This window comes from Pseudorca crassidens, chromosome 17 (genome assembly GCF_039906515.1).
Source record: "Pseudorca crassidens isolate mPseCra1 chromosome 17, mPseCra1.hap1, whole genome shotgun sequence".
NCBI lineage: Eukaryota > Metazoa > Chordata > Mammalia > Artiodactyla > Delphinidae > Pseudorca > Pseudorca crassidens.
In genome coordinates this window covers 56,347,193-56,365,886 of record NC_090312.1, presented here as the reverse complement: position 1 = coordinate 56,365,886, position 18,694 = coordinate 56,347,193, and the positions used below count along the sequence as shown (strand labels likewise).

At 40.3% G+C, this 18,694-nt stretch overlaps 1 protein-coding gene across 4 annotated transcripts in view; it reads left to right on the top strand.

Annotated features, from left to right (window-relative positions):
• CPNE3 (copine 3) overlaps window positions 1–18,694 on the top strand; it is a 50,950-nt gene that overhangs the window by 189 nt on the left and 32,067 nt on the right. For 2 of the 4 annotated variants that reach the window (XM_067711942.1, XM_067711938.1), the window contains exon 2: window positions 5,625–5,918. The gene's annotated coding sequence lies outside the window, so the exon portion shown is untranslated. The other 2 variants (XM_067711939.1, XM_067711941.1) reach the window with 2 other exon arrangements.

The window sequence follows — 18,694 nt, the reverse complement described above, 5'->3', positions numbered from 1 at the left end:
GCCTTCTAAGGTGGGGAGAATCCTGGTACTGGAGGGTCCTTTTAGGAAATAAACGCTTGTTAGAATTAAACTGTTCTACATAAAGAAGGGAATGGAAGAGATTAAGAGACTGGAGGGGGAGTTTCTCAGGGAGAAGGGAGAAGCCAGAGACGGGCAAAGAATGACCAGCCCACAGTGATCCAACAAGAAAGACTAGGGAGAGGAGGCCTCTTGACAGAAGGTTGATGGCGTTGTATGCTTTGGGATGTGTCGTATAAAACCCCTGGCTTCCCCTCAGAATATTCAGTAAGGTCGGTATTGCTTTTTCACTGGACTGGAATTCTTTTGGAGAGGATGAAGAGGTTTTGAATCCTACTTCAGATTTGATGTGGGAGAAAACACAAGCTGCAAACCTACTATATGGATTATATGAAATTTTTTTATGGGCAATAAGGGAAGATAGTTATAGTTTTTTAAAAAATAGGTTACATTTATGTAGTACTTTCAATACTATGTAGTGAATTAACAAACACTTTTATTTCATTTGATCTTCCCAACGACCTTGTGAAGTAAGTGGTATCCCAAGTTAATAAACAAGTGAACTATAGCTCAAAGAGATTTATTAACCAAGGTTACCTAGCTGGTAGGTATTGGTAGAAGACTAGAATCCATGTCTTCTAACAATTAGTCCAATGCTTCTTCTATTGATTGCTCCTTCCACCACTTCCCGTTAAATCAACCGTATTTCTTTAGGATTACATCAGTGATATCCCTATTTTCTTTGTTTTTAACATATATTTTAAAAGATATATAGATCCTCTTCCAAACTTTCTTTTTTTACATATTTCTACTGGTAGTTTTCTCAGTATTGCTAAATAATATGTTTATACCACTGAATGCCATCATAATCCTGAGACTGAGTTTCTAATATGTCAGCCAGAGTAAAATTTTAATTAAAATTTTCATTTTGAAAAAAAATTTAGATCCTTAGGAAAGTTGTAGGAAATCCCATATATTTTTCACCTAGATTCATCCATTGTTAACATATTGCCACATTTTCTTTATCTTTCTTTACATATAATATGCATATTCTATTCCTATTATCATTTTCCGTTGTTGAACCTTTTTAGAATAGATTACAGATATCATGACTCTTCCTGCCCAGAAACAAAGATGTTCTCTTATTTAGTCCCAGTACAGTTACCAAATTCAGGAAATTGAAATTGATAGAATACTATTATTTAATATACAAGTTTTGCTTATTGTCCCAATGCTGTCCTTTATAACAACCATTTTTTCCCCAACTCATTTCAAATCCTGATTATGTGTTGCATTTAATTGTCCTGTTTCTTTAGTCTCTTTAAGTCTGTAGTATTTCTCTCTTGGCTCCAGGCACAGTATCTTTTCTTGCCTCCCATGAGCCTCAGACTTCCCTATGTGATATTGTTTCTTTCAGGATTCCTTCCCATTTCACTACCCTAGCACTCTCCCCCTTCCCCCTACCCCACTCCACTATTCCTGACCTAGCTGATTCCTATTCACCTTTCAGCTCTCAGTCCAAACGTTACTTCCTCAGAGAAATTTTTCTTGATTCCCCTTAATATATTTTCATTTTCTTTATAGCTCTAAGCACATTTTATAATTTCATTTTTATATTTGTGATTATTTGTCAATCGAGTATATTTTAGAGGTAGAGTTGATAAGAATTAGTAATGTGTGCCTTCACTGTACTATAAACTCAATGACATGTCTGCTTTTGCCTATAACAGGGCCTGGCACAATTTCTTCATTCACTAATGAAATATATTTTGCTTATCTATAATATGCCTGGTATTCTTCTAGATGTGAATTCCTAGTGGAGCATATATTCCAGTTGGGGAAAGATAGTAAGCAAGGTAAATGATATAATAAATCATAAAAGATATAATAAATGATGATAAATGCTGAAAAAGGAAGATAAAGCAGAAAGGGGTATAGAGTGTATTTCTGCGTAGGCATTACAGTTTTAAATAGGGTGGTGGCCACAGAAGAACTCACTGAGGGGGAAGAGGGAATGAGCCATGAAAATATCTGGGGGCAGAGCATATCATGCCAAGTGAAATGAAAGTGCAAAGGCATAAATTGGGAAGGCAAGTGGCATTTTCTCTGAACATAAATCCACTCTAGATTGAGTGAGCAAGAAGGAGACTCTTAAGGTCTTGAATGACCTTAAGAGACAAGGTCAGAGAGGAGATGGGGACCAAGTAATGTAGGACCTTGTAGGCAATTGTAAGGACTTTGGCTTTCGTTCTTTGTATGATCATGTGGGACACAGTCTAATTTACATTTTAATTAGATCCTTATGACTGTTTTGAAAATAGACTGAAGGGGAGCAGGAAGGGAAGCAGTTACTGGGTATTACAGAAATGTAGAAAGAAATAGAGGTGACTCAGGCTAGGCTGGAAAATAGGAGTAGTCAGAATCCAGGTGTATTTTGAAGGTAGAGTTGACAGGATTAGCCAACACAGTGGGCCAGTTAGGGTGGGGTATGAGAGAGGCAAAGATGTCTCCAAGTGTTTTGGCCCAAACAACTGGAAGAAGCTTTGCCATTACTTGAGATAAAGAGGACTGTGGGAGATACGGATTTGGGAAGGAAGATCAGGAGGGTTTACTTGTACATTGAAATTTGAAATGATTATTAGGCATCTGTGGTAGCCAGCCTTCAAGATGGCCCCCAGTGGTTCTTACCTCCTGGATTTACTCCTTTGTGGGATTCCCTCTGACGTTAGATATAGGCTTGTCTATTTGACCAATAGAATACTGCAAATGTGATGGTATATGACTTCTGAGGCTAAATCATAAAACTCACGAAGCTTCTCCCTTGATCTCTCAGATTGTTTGCCTTGGGGGAAGCCAGAGGCCATGCCATTAGGGTACTCAAGCAGCTCTAGTAAGAGGTACACGTTGGAGAGGGAACCGAGGTCTCCCACCAACAAAGAGCACTACTGTTAACGTGCGAGTAAGCCACCTTGGAAGTAGATCCTCCAGCCCCATAAGATGACTGCAACTCTGCATAATACCTGATTACAACTCTTATGAGAGATGATAAGCCAGAACCCAGCTAAGCCTCTCTGAAATTCCTGAAACAAAGAGGCTATATATAATAAATGGCTACTTAGTTGTAAGTCCCTAAGTTTGGTATAATCTGTTATGGAACAGTAGATAACTAATACAACTCACAAGTAGGGAATTGGAATCTAGAGTCTCAGGATTTGGAAATTTCGGAGCCTTTAGAATATAGATGGATTTCAAAGCTGTAAGGCTAGATGAGGTAACTAAAGGTGTGGATGAAGACAGAAAAAAGAAAAGTCAAGAACTAAGCCCTGGGGTACTCCAGTGTAAGAACTGGGAATATGAGGATCGAAAAGCACAGGAGATAAAAAGGAACAACCAGTGAGGTAGAAGAACGCCAAGAGACTATTTTGTGAATATCTCATTCAGTTTAGCATCCCTTTAAATCTCCACCAGGTGTTAAGTCCCATGCCTATTTGTTCTTTGTTTCTAGAACCTTGTTATACCTGATACATAGTATGCATTCAGTATGTGTTGACTAAATGGGCGAATGAATAAGTAAAAAAGTAGAATGGAATTTAGACTATAGTTTGAGGAAAATGAATAAGTACATTGAATAGCTATGGCACTGTCTATTTAATTGAGAGATTGCTTATTGGGTACTAAAAGTACAAAACCATTTCATTGTCTCTACTCCCTATTTTAGTGGAGACAAAGGTGATGAAAATTGGGTATTGATACTATGTATTCTGGAAATTTTGAAACTTGTAACTAAATTAGTGGTACCTGAGGACCTTCGCTTTAATGTAAAAACAGAATCAAAAATAAAACAAAAAGGTTATTTTTACCAACCTTTAGTAAAAACAAAATAAAACACTTCTCTTTCCTCCCTACTATGTTCCAACCACAAAGGCCTTGTTTCTGTTCCTGCAGTTTGCTAAGTCTATTCCTGCCTTTGTCCCTGCTATCATTCCTCTGCCTTCAGATCTTTGCAGGACTGGGTCTTTCTTATTTTTCAGTTCTCACATAAAATATCACCACCTTTTTTTTTTTTTTTTTTTTTTTTTTTTTGCGGTACGCGGGCCTCTCCCGTTGCGTAGCACAGACTCCGGACGCGCAGGCTCAGTGGCCATGGCTCACGGGCCCAGCCGTTCCGTGGCATGTGGGATCTTCCCGGACCGGGGCACGAACCTGTGTCCCCTGCATCGGCAGGCGAACTCTCAACCACTGCGCCACTAGGGAAGCCTAAAATATCACCACCTTTGAGAGACCTTCCCTGTCTGAAAAGTTTCTTATTATCCCCAAGTCCCTTTCTATCACATTACCCTGTATTACTTTCCTCATGGTACTGTGAACAATAATCAATATCAAGGTTGCAATGAACAAAGAGCTTTATTTGGGGGTCTTAGTAATTGCAATTTGGGAGATACAGACTTGAGTAAAACCGGAAGAGTGTTTCTGGAAAGAGAAAGAGACAGGGGCTTATAAAGGCAGAAACTACGAGGTGGTTTAAGTTGTCTGGCAAGAATTATGGTTGATTCTGATGCAGAAAAGAAGATACTTGTTCTTAATGGATAGGCTATCACAAGGGTCTAATAAGTATCTTGATTTTCATGAACATTGGGCAGATGTTCTGGATGTGCCTATTAAGATTCCACCTGAGCTGAGATATGCATAAGTCACACTCCCTCAGTGGACTCCTGGCTCCATTTTAGAAAGCTCTTTTAGCAATACTGACTCCATTTTGATTTTCCTTTCACAGTACTTATGGCTATCTGAAATCATTTTGCTTCTTTTTAATAACTTATTATTTGTTCTCCCTCTAGGGTAGAAGCTTTTGTCTGTCACTGTTTTATCACAAGTCTCTATAGAACAATATTTATAGAACAATGTTTGGCACATAACAGGCACCCAGGAGGTGTTGAATAAAGGAATGAATCTTCACTTGCACTGATACGATTACTTAAAAGTGTTTACTTCGCATTTTTTGGATTAAAAGAAAAGTTTGGCTTAGAAAAGTCTATATTTCTTCTTTGGTTCATTTTTCCATTTCTTCTGTAATTAAAAAAGTTATCTTTTGCCCATTTTTCAATTTTTAAAGGCAATTATACTTAAGATACTAACCCTTGTTTTTGAATGTCAGGTTTGTGGCAAATATTTTTTCCCATGTGTTTGCCTATTGATTTTGTCCCTGTTTTTTTGGACAGAAATTCAAACTTCAAGCAGTCAGATGGAGCAATATTTTCCGTAGTAGTTTAATCTCAAGCAGCATCAAGTCGCAGTCAAGTGCGGCGCTTAGAGGTTACTCTGAATCTGTGACTTTGGGCAAATTGGCCAATTACTTAGCTATCAAATCTCCAGTTAGTCATATTTTTCTCACTTGCGAAATGGGGATAATGGCACTAATCCGTTACAAACTTGTGAGGATTAAATGAAATTAAGAATATCAAATGACTCTGATAGTTGCACATTGAAAGCGCTCTAAATAAGAATGGTTAGTAGTTAGCATTTCACTACTTTCATGCTGAAGCTGGTTCTTTCCTGGTTCAGCTTGTGGTATAAATTTTCTCAAATATAACTTCTTTTATTTTCAGGAACTTATTTTGGTGCACCAAATAACTTACTTAAACGCCTTAAGTCAACTTGGAGTTTTCGGTAAGCAAGCGATCTACTACCCCTGAAGCATCAACCTACAGGAACAGATCAGTGTCTACGAGCTGTGGGCAGGCAGTGGCCGGGATGGGCGGAGCCGGCCTCAGCCCTGCCCCGCCCCTCCCCTCAGCCGGATCCGCCCCAGGTTTCCGTGAATCCCAGGCGACCGGGAGGTTCCGCGGTGTGTACCTGCCTGGTCTCTACCTTGGAGCGACTTCTACACCTTAGACGGAGAAGTGAGTGCGGACTTCTTTCTGTTTCGGGCCCGGAGTGGCGGGCCACCCGCAACCCACCGATCCACTGGGGCAGGAGAAGAGTCCGGGTCGGGAGAATTGGGCCCGCAGGCTCCGCGCGACTCGGCCCGCCCTGACCTCGCGCTGTAAGTGCATCCTGGGCTACGCGCGGCCAGGGATAGGCCGGGGCGCGCGGGGCCTCTGGATCCGCTGGACTCGAGGTCGGCGGCCTGCCGAGACCCAGGGTTGCCCCGCGCCTCCCGGTGTAGCCAGAGTTCCGGGCTCAGCTCCGGGCCGCGAGGCGCCTCTTGGACCTGGTGCTAGTGCACCTGGGCGGGCGGTGCCCGGGATCCTCCAGGCGGGGAGTCAGGCCTGCGGCCCAGGGAAGGGGGACACGCCCAGAAATTGCCGCAGCTCCTAGCCGGGAGAGGTACTGGGTCACGCGTCCCGCTCTGCCTTAGCGAATACCCAGAGGAATGGGGTGGGCCTCAGAGTAGGCGATGGTTCCAGGGGAAGCTGCTAGGTAGGTGGGGTGGGCAAAGGTGATTCTTAATTTTGGTGTAAAGCAGGAGGTTGCAAGATGGCGTATCCTAGCGGCTCCAGTTCAGGCTCCAGCTACGAATTTCTTCTGTTTGGGGCTCACCGCAACCAGGGGCGTGGAGGAAGTGCGGTTACATTAGTTTTGCAGTGCCAGAACCTCTGGGAGACCGAGCAAGCCTACCACTGACGTTGTGCTTGATGATGATCCACAATTTTTGCTTATCCTTGGTGTTATCTTTTCGTGGCTGCCTCTATAACTGATAATCAAATAGAAGGAAGGGTGGGATTGAACGCAGTGAGTATTGATTACAGTATCCCACAAGCACTGCCCGACAACTTTTATATATGTTAGCTCATTTAGTGCTCACAGCCGCCAACTTAAGTGGTATTGCTATTCCATTTCATACTCGAGGAAACTCAGATTGAATAATTTACCAAACTGCACAAATGGTAAGTGGTAGCATTAGAGTTGAAATTCACATCTGTATGATTTCTGAGCACAGGCTTTATGGCTTAATGTAAAGAACATTATTACTCTTTGGGATAAGATGGATACCTAGGTATGAGATCTATACGTTGAGATTTGTTAGCTGTATGACCTTGGGCAGGTTACTTAATCTTTTACGGCCTGTTTCTGCATTTGTAAAATGGAGATAAAATACCTCCTATGTCATAGGGTTGTTATAAGGATTAAATAAGATCATTTTTGGACTACACTTAGCAAAGTGTCAGGCACATAGTGATAAGCTATATATAGCTACATATATCCTGCTGTTGTCATTAATTGAGGACAGCAAACTCCAGCTCTGAGTGCTGCCAGCTAGAGCCAAACACAATTTGTGTGGGCCTAGAGCATAGGTAGAGGGAGGCAGAAAAGGATAAGAAAAGAATGGAGAACTGAGAACAGATGACATGTATGATGGCAATTATAGGCACATCAATAGATTAATCTATGGTACCCAGGGCCACTCTTTTGCCTTTGTGAGAATTTTTAAAAAGGCAGTCCCTTTTAGCTGATGAATTGGAGAAATGCATCCCACTCTGGGCTGAAAACATTCTGAGAGGTAGGTGTCTGGGACTGGACCATGCTGAGGCTCTCTGCCTCTGAGGGGGAGCCGCATTTCAGCACTGCACAGCATTCAGCACAGTGCCTGGCATAACCCCACAGTCAAGTGTGCAGTTCTCTTTCAGGATTTCTTCTCTCAGACTGAGCGCCTAAGAAAGGAGAAGGACAGGAGATTTCAGGAAGGGGGAAACAAAATGGTTTTTTGCCTTTTAAGGGTTGCTTAATGACTGAACGCCTCTCCTAATTTTACCTATAGCTGTGAACACTTTATAGACAATGGTCTTCATTTCCACATAAATTTAAGGCAACCTAAGTATTACGTATTTTTATATACTCTTTACAGTGGTATCACTCTTGCCCTGAATATTTCCTTCGTAGCCTGGGTTCAGATACCCAATTCATACTGTACCCTAACTCCTGTCAGTTTTTGGTATAGCTTTAGACATAGTGTTCCTTGCCCTCTTTCTTTCTTGGTGATTGCTGTGCTTTTTTCTTACTATTAGAGTTTTCTTTTCTCTTTCTTTTTCAAAACTTTCTTTAGCCAGTGATGTATTATGCTAGAAAGTATGCCTGTCAGCAAAACCAAGAGAGTTAGTGTAGGATGTGAAATATGATTAAATAACATTTGACCTTCAAGGATTTGTGACTAGCCACCACTGCTCATCAAAAGCATGATCTTTTAGGTGGATCTTTTAGCAAGGATAAATACTACTTTCATTGGTGGCACTCAACAAGTTTGAAGAGTCCAAACTTGGCCATTCCTTTAATGTACCCATTATTACCTACAGGCCGGCTTCCTTCCCACCAATATTTTCCCTTTATGTTCTTACTTACCTTATAAGGATTGCTAATCGGGTTAAAGTCCAAACAATTAGGTAGAATACTTGGTAGAAGATTTGTTAAAAGACTGGCTAGAAGGAGGTTTAAATTAGTACCTAAAAGTAAAGTATCATAGATTTTATTTGACTACATTATTTAAGTTTCTAATATGATGATCGAAGGCAGACATTATGTATATGTTTTATTTATTTATTTATTTATTCAATTGAAGTATTACAATATGATGAAGTGCTACTAAATTGAAGTACTACAATACTATGTTAGTTCTAGGTGCAACAGTGATTTGATATTTTTATACTTTACAGAATGATCACCACTCTACTTTTTGATAAGATTATGATAACTACATTTAAGCCAGTTATGCTGGTTTAAATATAGTTGAGGAAGCTGTGGGGGCAGGGTATTGGGATTCTTTTGGAGAGACTGTTTATTCTTTTAATCTATAACATCTTATGAGTATGCAATCATAATTTTTAAAAAGACATTAAAATAGTCAATGTAATAGTCAAATTTACCAATATAAATTAGATGGATAGCATACTAACGCTGTTTCTCCATGAAAAATGTGACATACTGCCTATTAATCTTGGCAAATAATTTTGAAATATCCTCTTACCAAGTGGATGTATTATGTCTGGTTCCTGTGAAAATTACCAAAGCAGCAGTGTGGTTGCAATATGCATTGTCATCAGGCTACTTGAATACTCTGAGCATTTAGTTTACCATGCCTCTAGACCCTAAGGTGATAGTAGATGTTAAAATAGATATCTGCAACTAACTGTAAGGAGAAATTTATCTGCTCCCTCTCCCCCCTTTCTTGGTATTTGGCTTACTTTATAAAAATACACGACTTAAATATATATGACACTCTCTATATTAGACAAACAACTGTTAGATTTAATATTTTCAGTTATTTCAACTGAAAGCAAATATGTAAATTACATCTTAAGAGCAAAGGGTTTCTTTAGAGATTCTGTGTTCCTGGTCCACAGGAAGAACACCCCTTGAGCGATCCATGCAGGAGCTCACCCAAACCTCCAACTTTCCAACAGGTCATTTCACCATCAGGGCCTTTATTGCATGGCTTCATAATGCACTGCTTGGTAGACACAATCTAACTTATCCACACCCCAAGTTTAAGCTTTTGTCTTCTCTAGAAACACTTAGTGGAAAAACCAATGTACAATCTGCTTAGGGGTCAGAATTTTTTAAAAAGAAGGGAAAATTTTAAAAAGTATTTTTCAATGGTATTGTCAAAATAAGTCGATAAAATACTAAAATGACACTCCACCTTCAATACTTCTTGCTTCCCTTCTGTGCTTTGTTTTTCTCTTTAGCCCTTACCATCACCTATCATACTATATATCTCCCTACAGTGTAACCACATGAGGGCAGGGATATTTGTCTGTTTTGTTCATTGTTGACTCCTAATCCCTTAGAACAGTGTCTGACACACAGGCATTCTGTAAGTATTTATTGAATGAGTGTTGAGTGAATGAATAGTACTATTAAACTGTTCATGATTGGGAAATATAAAGCGATTTGCCAGAAAGTTAAAAACAGCTGGAATGTGTATACTAAGCAAACATAAAATGAATATTCTTGAAATCAGGAAGTGTATAAACATCTCAACAGTTCTTTCTCAACATACAAACTTTTAAACCCTGAGGACAAACCAAGCTTTTAAACTCTGTAATTGTTGCAGTTTTAAGTGGAAAGAATTTTCATGTCATTGTTCACCATGAACTAGAGAGGAGCATGTAGTATTAAAATGTGAAATGCCTGTCTTGCCCAATTAGATAGTACATGTGCCCAGCTGAGAAGAGGAGGGAGCCAAGTTTTAGAAAGCATTCTTTCAGAGTTGGGCATAGTTGGATAATAAGGGTAGGTGAGACATTCTGATTTCTGGTCCAACATCTGGCAGATTGCAGAAGGTGGGAAGTTCTTAAAATGCCCTGAGGGGAATGAGAACCCCAAGGGAATTCAATCTGAGCAGGTTGCTGTGCCTTAATATAATGTCTAACTGCCTGCTGCACAGCTGGCCAGCAGATTTACTGAGTCTTTATTGTAACTTAACAAAATTTTCAATTGAGCATCCTGGAATTTTCTCCTAGGGGATGCAGCTCTGATTTTTATCAAGGCAGTTTTTGGTAAAAGATGATTCACTTAAGTAGGTGAGGTATGTACTGTGTAGCTAACTTTGCCAAGATGCATGTTTCGTAAGGTGAGGCAATACTGAGATGTTGTCACTTTTTTTGCACAGGCTCCGGATGCGCAGGCTCAGCGGCCACGGCCCACGGGCCCAGCCGCTCCGCGGCATGTGGGATCCCCCCGGACCGGGGCATGAACCCATGTCCCCGGCAGGCGGACTCTCAACCACTGCGCCAGCAGGGAAGCCCACTGCTTCTAACTTTTATTAACACATCACTCAGTGCACCTATGATGAACTGTTCATTTGATACGCTTGAAAATATAATCAGTTAATTTCTAAAATGTATACACAGCAGCCAAGGGATTAGTAAAGCAGTATAACCTGAAACACATGTTAAGTAAATTCTGTAGCCTGTTATGAATCATAGAACAGGTGAGATTTCATAGAGAAATCAAGGAAGGGGCCTTAGTTGATTGCTTACTTTGTAGCAATGAGGACAGGGTAGAACTGCACTTGCTCCTTGTGTTCAAGGAAAGAAAAGAGTGATCAAGCGTCAACACTTTCATATTAACTCCTGCTGTCTCCAATTCTGCATGTTCAGGTGTCAGCAATAGATCTATTTAGATTTTGTTCAATATAACTGAAGAATCTGGAAATTCATTAAAAAAACACACGGTGGCCAAAAGCTGATTCCCTTTGCTGCCATGATATGAACTGAGAGTTTAATAATGTGAAATTCCATGGATGGTAGTAAAATTTACTTCCTTACTATGCTGCATGTACCTAATAGACTGGGCCCTCTGTTTTGTTTGTTGATATGCATTATTTTTTCCAGTCATCTTGGGTTGGGGGATTGAATAACAATTTCAAGCAAAGGTACCTCCTTCAGTGCGAGAGTAACTGAATAAATATTTTTTTCAGATACAACTTTTTCAATAGTGGGAGATAGAGGCTGAGTTTGGAAAACTTTATCCTTTTCCTTTTATTTCTCTCCTTGGTTATTATAAACTTTCTCTTCTCCCCTTTTAAAAAGTTTTTTTTCCTACTCCTTAACTACCAGTTCCTAAACAAGTGTCATGTTCACTGTAATTAAATTAAGGTCATAGAACACTAACTGGAAGCAGCCTTACAGGTTAAAGTGATTGACTCACTCTTAGATTTAACGATTGAAAAACCCTGAGGCCTAGAGAAGCTGCAGCATTTACCCACCTATGGTGTGACTGACACAGAACTGTAGTCCAGTTTTTCTGACTCCTGAGCCAGTGACCTCTTGTGGTCCCTTTTGCACATTGAAAAGAAAGCATGCCCCTTTCTCTGTTTTTTGTGCTTCTGTATTTGACCTAATTCCCTATGCCCATCTCTAGTATCCCATGGTTGGGATTAAGTAACAATGTGGGCATCACTGTCTTCTGAATACTGGTCAAACGTAGTGTAATTTTCTTTATTGTAAGTTTTTCGATACCAGAGTCTTGGATATTAAGTGTGGTGTATTCCTGAGAATTAGTTTTGCTCCCTTAAGATGGTCCAGCAGTGTGCTCAGAGAACACTGAGATCCAGTGACCCCCATGTAGATCTGTGTGTGTGGAGACTGTCTAGCACAGAGCAAATACTTTCTTAGCCTTAAGTAATTTACAATCTAATGGGCTCTCTTGAAGAGGAACTGCTGTGATGTAAATATAAACCATTCAGCTCTTATTCTGGTGACATTTGTTTAAGAAAGATAGTGATATGGGCTTCCCCGGTGGCGCAGTGGTTGAGAGTTCACCTGCCAATGCAGGGGACACGGGTTCGGGACACGGGTTCGTGCCCCAGTCCGGGAGGATCCCACATGCCGCGGAGCGGCTGGGCCCGTGAGCCATGGCCACTGAGCCTGCGCGTCTGGAGCCTGTGCTCCACAACGGGAGAGGCCACAACAGTGAGAGGCCCGCGTACCGCAAAAACAAAACAAAACAAAACCTCTGAGGCCTTTTGTTGCTCTCTGTCTGCCCCATACAGTTTTATACTTCTATGTATACAGAGATAGCTAGGTATTTATTTCGCCTTTTTTTTTTTTTTTGCATCCCTCCACCCTCTGTATTTACAACGCATAGAAGATATTCAGTGTTGAGTGATTGGATCACCTGGTACACTTATAATGAGCACTAAGGTCTTCTATTGTTGTATCATGCCCCTCACCCCCATCCTTAGCATAGTAATGGGTATACAGTAACCTCTTAATACATACACCTGTTGGTTTGACTTGGGACTTACAAGTAGTGTAGCAGCTCTTGGATTTACTGACATATTACCCTTTTCCCACTTTTTTTAGGAGGGGGATACCTATTACTGTTGTGAGCCACACAATTTGAGAAACACTGTAGGCATGTACTGCTGATGTTGCTGGGCCGCATTCCAGCTGCCCCAGGGGGACCCCAGCTCGCTTTCAGTGGAGGTCATGCAGGACACACTATGGATAGCAATTAGTGAGTCATGGTATTAGAACCAGAAGAAACCTTTGAGCACATTTTAATATTGCCAAACTTCTCATTTTGTAGCTAAAGACTGATGTTTACTAAAGGCATTGGTGGATGGGCACCGACTTTTCCCTCCCAATTGTTTTAGGGCAAATAATGAGTCATTGTCACTGGTCACTGGTCCCCATGCAGCAACTATGAAGTAGCTCAGATAAATAAACTCTACTGAGAGAATTTAGGACAATTACACTTATGTATAGTCAAGGCTGACTACTTTGGCAAATTCATTTTGTGTAAATCCCAGAGGTTCTTTTATTATTATTTCAAGAAGATTTTTATGAACAAGGATGAAAAAAGTGCTTTGAGTCTTACTATTTAATAATAGGCCATCAATGCTGAGACAGTCAATTAAAATATTTGACTACAATAAAATAATAATTGCTACAATTCGTAGTGTGTCATATATGCTGAGCATGCTACAAACTTGTCATTATCAGAGGTAGCTGCTTGGGTAGGCTGGGGCAGATGTAGACAGAGCCATAAATTCTAGGTGTAGCTGATTGGACTAGGGTACACCCTGGGCAGCCAGTAATGATTTTTTTTGTTTTTTGTTTTGTTTTGTTTTGTTTTGTTTTTGCGGTACGTGGGCTTCTCACTGTTGTGGCCTCTCCCGTTGCGGAGCACAGGCTCCGGACATGCAGGCTCAGCGGCCATGGCTCACGGGCCCGGCCGCTCCGCGGCATGTGGGATCTTCCCAGACCGGGGCACGAACCCATGTCCCCTGCATCGGCAGGCGGACTCTCAACCACTGCGCCACCAGGGAAGCCCTGATTTTTTTTTTTTAATCAAAAGTGATAAAATCATAATGTGAATTGAAAGAAAATGGCAGTGGGAATACCAGTTGGGAGACTATTATAGTAGGCAGGTGAGAGCTACAGAAGACATGACATAGTTGTGACTGTGGGTATAGGGAAGTTTCTGCACCTCCACATTGGAGAGATTTGGGGTTATAGTAGGCAGAATCTCCTTTACTGAAGAGATCTAAGGAGTGAGTCTAAGGGGAGATGGGAAAAGAGAAGGCAGACAGGACTTGAGGATTTTCAGCTAGGGCATGGGAATAACCATATGCCTTAAATTTCACGCATGAGGTCCTACTTCAGATATTAGGTCTTAATTTTTAATTCCTTTGAATTATCTGTGTTATGTTGATTCAGGAAAGTTAGGGTGACTGGGAGAATGGTTCATACGCTTTCTAAGGGTTAATTGCATTTAGAAACCGAACAATTCTCCAGTAAGTAATCTATACAGTAGAGAAGCTGTTGTCTAATCCTAGAGGCTATTTCTGTCTTTTCTCTCCAGCATCCTGCTCTTTGAGGAGTGAAATACATAGAATTGCTCTTTAGCTGCACATGCATTCCTCTGCCTGGCCACTCATCCCAGCCAAATCTCCTCTTTTCCATACTAAAGGGTATAAAACATTTGTTTTGTTTTCTTCCATCATAAAAGAATACCTATTGCTCTTTTAAAAACTGGATATTTTAATATAATAAAAATTATCCTGTGCTGGGTAATTACTTAGAAAGGAAATGAAAAGAAAATCTTCATAAATGTGGCTATTAAGAACATTTCAGACCCAAGTGTTTATGTAATTTCTTCCATTTGCCATTCAGCCATAATGGGTTTCTAGATAAAAACGATGCTGCCCTAAGAGTCATTTTCAGGGGGGGATTGCTGCTAATAGAGGAAATTTGTGTCCCAGCTACAATGCAGTAATGTAACTGTCAGCAATTTACTAAATAATCAGGTGTGCCTGGCACGTTATTTTTGTAGCTCTTGTATGAGCATGTTTAAGGAAAAAAAATAATGCTCTTCTGATGTGTTGTGTCTCTTTGCTATGAGACTGACATTACACATAGGTATTATCTTCATTCTCTGTTCCCCATCCTTGGAAATTTGAGGGCTTTCTGGCTGCTAGTAGAGAATTCTTTACAAGTTGTTTTGTGGGAGCCTTAGAGGTCCTTGCTCATTCTAAGTCCCTCCGCAAGATACTGCATTATCCATGCAGCTTATGAGACTCTAAACTACCTTATGCAAAAGAAAAAAAATTACACAATTAACATTTATTCCATAGATTCTGTGTTAAATATGAAAAGCAAGATGCCTGGCACATGTCAGATTCGCGAATTCACTTGCAGTGTCTTTATTTTTACTGATGAGGAAATCTAGGTTCTGAAAGTAACCTATACGAGGTCACACAGCTAGCGCCAGATGCAGGATTCGACCCAGGTGTGTATTGCTCCAAATTTGATATTGTGCTGTACTGTAGTAATCTGTTACTATTAATGCAGCAGTAACTCAAACAAGGGACTTGGTGCGGGTTGGAATAATTGGGAAACATGGAATGGAATAATAAAAAATATGAAACATGGGATAGATAGGAGAGGATCAGACCCTGGAGGCAGGTAGTCTTAAAATAAAAAAAAAAAAAAATAATAATGATAAAACAACTTTTACCATGTTCTAGTCACTGTTTAAATATATTAATTCATTTAGTCCTTACAATAACCCTATGAACAGTTATTATTTTCATTTTGTAGATGAGGAAACGGAGAGGTTAAGCTCTTGCCTAAGGTCACACGTTAAGCCAGTGGTGGGATCCAAATGAGAACTCAGCAGTCTGATTCCAGAGCCTATGAAATGAGGCAATGAAGAGGAAGGGGCCAATCAAGGGAGGATGCTTCAGGGCTGAAAACAGTAGATGTAAAATAGGGTAAAAGTAATTGTGCATAGGGACAGGGGTGAAAGATATAGGTTTGGGAGTACCTTATGCCAAGTGGATGGCTGAAGCCTTGAGAGGGGTCAGGTCAAAGAAGTAAAGGTAGCCAAAGGTCAGGAGGTGACAGAGCCTAAAGGGATGCTCACAGTTTCTTGGATGGGAGGGGAAGAGGTACTAGTCAAAGGCACAGAAGAGGAGAATTAGGCATGCACAATCTAAAGGAAGAAGAGATTGAGGATGAGGCCCCAGTGTCAATATGCCAGAGACTTCATGGATGTGCATAGCTTCAAAGTCCCTGGACCATTGTCTCTGTGCTTTTGAGTTTTGAGGTATCTGCCCTTTCCTACTAGTTTCTTCTTGCCTCTTATTATGTTTTTAGCACTTTTTCTTTTTTCATAAATCAAAGTGAGAAAGAATGGTGATTGTATTCACACTATTATTGCAAATACCTCTAGTATTGTATATATTTCAGAAAATAAATAACTAATCTTCTGAATTAAATTGGTGTGAAGACATGCTAATTTTGGTAAATTCTGTATTTTGCGTATTACTGGATGAAGAGACTTTCTTTATATGTTGGAGTGTTCTAAATTCCAAGATAAAATTAGAGGAGGTTTGACACAAGTGACATTTTATTTTGAATTTTATTTATTTTTTTATACAGCAGGTTCTTATTAGTTATCCATTTTATCCATATCAGTGTATACATGTCAATCCCAGTCTCCCAATTCATCCCACCACCACCACCAGCACCACCACCTGCCGCTTTCCCCACTTGGTGTCCATATGTTTGTTCTCTACATCTGTGTCTCAATTTCTGCTCTGCAAACCGGTTCATCTGTACCATTTTTCTAGGTTCCATGTATATGCGTTAGTATACGATATTTGTTTTTCTCTTTCTGACTTCACTCTGTGTGACAGTCTCTAGATTCATCCACGTCTCTATAAATGACCCAATTTTGTTCCTTTTTATGGCTGAGTAATATTCCATTGTATATATGTACCACATCTACTTTATCCATTTGTCTGTTGAATTTATTTTATTTACTTTTATTTTATTTATTTTATTTTAAAATAAACCATTTCATCCTGTTATCCCCAGTTTGAGAACTTGCAGTAGTGCCTTATTACGCACCTACTGAGTCCTTCAACCTGGCTCTCAGGACACTCTCAACTTGCCCCGCTTTCTGTCTTGCTTGGCTTTCCCTGACACAGATGCTCGCTTCTCTTGTCTTGTTCTTTCCTGTCCCTGTGCTGTTTCCCTCTTCATCTGTTTAAATGAGATTTCAAAGCCTCGGCAGTGTCAGTCTCACCTGCACTCTTAGTACTGTTAATTCTCCTCTGTCTGCTTTATTGATTTCTCCTTGACCTTAGTATCTTTCGTACAGGTTGTCAGTACTGTGTATTTTACCACTTAATAATTTTGATGCATGTAAAGTGGCCAAAAAAAAAAAAATCTGACTTCATAGTAAAAGGCCATAGTAGTTTTAGTCTTACTACAACATCCCTATGTAGGGAATTTAGGAAGCAAATTGGGAATTTGTGAAGTTTGTTGCTTATTAGGGAATAATTCTCTTCTCAGGTGAAGGGACATACATATATCATGGCTTTTAAAAGGAATTTTTAGCTACTAAGACTACAAAACCTACCTTATTATTCTGTTTAATTTAGGAATCTTAAATGCTAGTATTGCATTTTTTGACACACATTGAGGATTGCTGCTGTTTTTAGAGTCTAACAGAGTATTTAGTTTCTATAAGATATGAGTTGTTTTTTGACACTGCCAAAGAGCTCTTCTAATAGTGATCCTTATTATTTCAGAACTGATCACACATTTTGTACAGCACAGAAATCCTGTTTGAATCTAACAAGATGATGAGTAGATTTGTTCCTGTAGTCCCAGAATGTAAGCTAAATCTCAGAGTGGAAGACAAGGGCACTAACTACTTACTCCACATTCTAAGGATGTTGTCAGCAGCTCTAGGGGAGGAGGTACCTTTCTGCCTCCAGAACCTGCAACCTCCACTTTGCTTTAGACAGGTGGCTAAGTGGACTTCCAGCTGGGGCATGTAATGTCTGCTTCCTCTTCTTGGTGACACCTGCAGGCCCTTTCTTTCCCTGGGTTCAGGAAGGAAAGTAGCTCACCCTCAACACTGCATCATCTCTCAGGGCCAGCCCCCAGCTAATCCTCCGTCTCCCCAGTCTTCTTCATATAATGATTGGAGGTTGGGGCAAGGAGGGCTGGGTGAAAGTTAGGCTAACTCTGGTCTTTCTTAGCAAGTCTTGACGAAAGATGAGCCATGCCTATTTGCTGGATGCTCTCTGTAGAATGGTGGGTTTGTCAACCTTGTCTGCACATGGAAATCATCCAAGGAGCCGATGCCCAGGTTGCACCCTAAACCAATTAGATTACATCTCTTTGTGTGGGACACCAGCATCCGTGGCTTTGAAAGCTCCCCAGGTGATTCCAAAAACAGCAAAGCTTGAGAACCACTGCTGTAAAATGTGCGGGGATGGGATGAGGAGAGGAGGGGTGTTTGGGGTCTTTTATTCCCCAGGCTTGGGTCTTAGCCAAAATTTCCTTGAAAATGGCAAATATCTTACTCAGTATCTTGTCAGATAAACAAAGATAAAATTAAGGTTGAGGTTTAATCTGTTTTGTTTTGTAGCAGAAGGCTATGTTTAAAAGAAGGATCAAGATTATACTTGGACTTTTTCTGAATGGTAAAATTTGTAGTGATGAAAAGATTAATATGTCTTTTTTGCCATCTTCAAAGCTTCATTTTATTGTCACACAGTAAATGAGTTTTATCCCAGCAAGAGAATCTGACTGAAACAATAACACTGGCATGGACTAATAAGACATCTGAATTGCCTGGAAGCACATATAACAAAGTCTTATTCTAGCAAGTTCACTCTGTTATCCTATTCTGACAATTTGTCTTAAGAATT